General features: G+C 48.3%; 1 pseudogene; it reads right to left on the reverse strand.

Annotated features, from left to right (window-relative positions):
* Nucleotides 1-2,980: 2,980 nt before the first annotated feature.
* Nucleotides 2,981-3,098, reverse strand: LOC124546356 (annotated as a pseudogene).
* Nucleotides 3,099-3,614: the final 516 nt, after the last annotated feature.

The following is a 3,614-nucleotide window of genomic DNA, read 5'->3' on the forward strand; positions in this document are numbered from 1 at the left end:
CTGCGGTTTATCGTATCGCGACATTGCTGCTCGCGTTGGTCGAGATCCAATGACTGTTTGCAGAATACGGAATCGGTGGTTTCAGGAGGGTAATATGGAACGCCGTGCTGGATCCCAACGCCCTCGTATCACTAACAGTCGAGATGACAGGCATCTTATCCGCTTGGATGTAACGGATCGTGCAGCCACTTCTCGACCCCTGAGTCAACAGATGAGGACGCTTGCAAGACAACAACCATCTCCACGAACAGTTCGACGACGTTTGCAGGAGCATGGACTATCAGCTCGGAGACCACGGCTGCGGTTACCCTTGACGATGCATCACAGACAGGAGCGCCTGCGATGGTGTACTCAACGACAGACCTGGGTGAACGAATAGCAAAACGTCATTTTTTCGGATGAATCCAGGTTCTGTTTACAGCATCATGATGGTCGCATCCGTGCTTGGCGACATCGCGATGAATGCACATTGGAAGCGTGTATTCGTCATCGCCATACTGGCGTATCACCCGGCGTGATGGTATGGAGTGCCATTGGTTACATGTCTCGGTCACCTCTTGCTCGCATTGACGGCACTTTGAACAGTGGACGTTACATTTTAGATGTGTTACGACCCGTGGTTCTACCCTTCATTCGATCCCTGCGAAACCCTACATTTCAGCAGGATATTGCACGACCGCATGTTGCAGGTCCTCTACGTGCCTTTCTGGATACAGAAAATGTTCGACTGCTGCCCTGGCCGGCACATTCTCCAGGTCTCTCACCAATTGAATACGTGTGGTCAATGGTGGCCGAGCAACTGGCTCGTCATAATACGCCAGTCATTAATCTTGATGAACTGTGGTATCGTGTTGAAGCTGCATGGGCAGCTGTACCTGTACACGCCATCCAAGCTCTGTTTGACTCAATGGCCAGGCGTATCAAGGCCGTTATTACGGCCAGAAGTGGTTGTTCTGGGTACTGATTTCTCAGGATCTATGCACCCAAATTGCTTGAAAATGTAATCACATGTCAGTTCTAGTATAATATATTTGTCCAATGAATACCCATTTATCATCTGCATTTCTTCTTCATGTAGCAATTTTAATGGCCAGCAGTGTAGAAAAACATTATTTTCCTGGAGTAGTCTATATTTATTTTATATAAACTGCGACATACAAAAAGTGAATAAAATCACGACAAATCGTTGGGCGAGGCGTCTGTCACAGTTGCAACAAGACCGCGCGAACCTGTCCTATATCGTAAGTGCCGGCAGTCCCCGTGCAGCTGAAATGTTGGAACGTGTGGACACACTCATTCGAGGTGATGCGAACGAACTTTCCCATCTTCATGACAACGCAAGGACCGACACAAGTCTGCCGACCAGAGAGGGGGCTCACAAAACATCAGTGGACTGTTAAAAAATGGTTCAAATGGCTCTGAGCACTATGGGACTTAACATCTGAGGTCATCAGTCCCCTAGAACTTAGAACTACTTAAACTTAACTAACCTAAGGACATCACACACATCCACGCCCGAAGCAGGATTCGAACGTGCCACCGTAGTGGTCGCGCGGTTCCAGACTGAAGCGCCTAGAACCGCTCCGTCACACTGGCCGGCATCAGTGGACTGTTCTTCCTCATCCAGAGTACAGCAACTTCCATCTGTTTGTCACAATGAAGGTCGCACTCCATGGGAAGCGGTACGTAGATGATGGGGATGTCATTGATGGAACAAGACGTTGTCTGCGATGTCGATCAGTAGAGTGATACCACGCAGGCATACAGGCTCTTCCTGAAAGGTGGCATAAGGCAATCGTATCAAAAGAATATTATGTTGAACAGAATGGTTTCGTAGCCAAAAGAATGAAGAATATTAAGACCAATTGCAATCCTGAATAAAACAAACCTGCTTTCGAAAAAAAAGTGTTGAGTTACTTGTGTATCACTCACCTTTGTGGTGGTGTGTGGGTAAAACCGAGGAGGTGCTCCTGTATCTTTCTATGTAAAGATATGAGCTGGTATTTCTCTCAACCAACACAGGTAACTGCTATGCTGGATATTACTTAGAACTAAGGTTCCACAGACTTGCAAACTGCAGTGCTATTCACTAACGATTGTGACAGCATCTCATTTGTTAGCTTTTGATTCGAGGCATTACGTACTGCCTGGAAACTGACACACAATCCCAGTGATCCCATGAGAGGAAGACGTCGTTCTGCCACATGGCACCGCGGCTAATGAAGCGCGAGGTCATAAGACGGCGCCAGGACTTCACCACGCTCTGCTACCGGGTGCTGTTGTGTGCTGTCGCGTCTAATTAAACGAGCTGCTGTTGTGCTGCGCTCCGAACGGTGACCGCTGTCTTCAGCGCCGGCGTTAATTGTTCCTTTCTCTGAAAAGAACCGGCACTAGCGCCGCAAATTTATTTCATTAAAGTGAATAGCCCGAGGAGTGCGCAGGCGCGGCGTAATTGGACTCTGTTAACTGGCAGAGCCCCAGAGCGGACATGAGCCGCTTCAAAAGGCACCGCGCTGAATAGTCGCCGCTGGCTTTCGCTATTCTGGTGGCTCAATTCTACCGAATCCATGCTTGTTTCTGTTGTATACGGTCATTCTGCTTGCATCGTGGCAAACTGGCGTGTCCTCGAGGGCACTGTGTTGAATTTGAAGGCTAAACGGAGTCATCTACAGTAACGTTAATATTCGGAAATTTTTACTTTATAGCATCTTGACTTTACTCTTAAAAAAACAAAAATTAAGCAAGTATTGTAGTACGGTAGGTGCCCACTAAATAAAAGCACTCCGTTTTCAGGCCATAAGTGGCCCGTCGGGACCATCCGACCGCCGTGTCATCCTCAGGTGATGATGTGGATAGGAGGGGCGTGTGGTCAGCACACCGCTCTCTCGGTCGCTACGATGGTTTTCTTTGACCAGAGCCGCTACTATTCAGTCGAGTAGCTCCTCAATTGGCATCACGAGGCTGAGTGCAACCCGAAAAATGGCAACAGCGCATGGCGGCCTGTATGATCACCCATCCAAGTGCTAGCCCCGCCCGACAGCGCTTAACTTCGGTGATCTCACAGGAACCGGTGTATCCACTGCGGCAATACCGTTGCCGTCCAGTAAATAAGGGTATCTATATTTTTACGCAACTTATAACAGTAATTTTATTAATTAGGAAAAGCTTTTCGATTTTCACGTTACTTTAATACTGGGGCAGTTGGCAATGTAGCATTTGTTGTGATCCTTCACGACAAGTTACTACTCAGCTACGATATGTGCTGGCGTACGCTGGCACCAGCACACCATGTGGCATAGAGATTACGGGAGTATCGACAGGGGCCAACAACAGACTTGCTGGAAATGCGCTGCCAATGTTCTGTCGGCCGCCAGTACTTAGGATAGCGGCCGCGCACCAGATGACCAATTAGTCCGTTCGAGTTAGAGCCTGTTGCACCTATTGAGTTCCAGCATGTCGCCGAGTTGGAGCCACAAACTTACCCTCTAGCACACAGACAGGTAGCATACAGCAATCTGATAGTGAACATAGCGGACTTCTACTTCACCAGCAGTGAGGCTAAAGTGGACAATACAGGAGAGCTTGTACCCCAGCACATGAAAGCTTAAGTAGCT

This window comes from Schistocerca americana, chromosome 8 (genome assembly GCF_021461395.2).
Source record: "Schistocerca americana isolate TAMUIC-IGC-003095 chromosome 8, iqSchAmer2.1, whole genome shotgun sequence".
Classification (NCBI taxonomy): domain Eukaryota; kingdom Metazoa; phylum Arthropoda; class Insecta; order Orthoptera; family Acrididae; genus Schistocerca; species Schistocerca americana.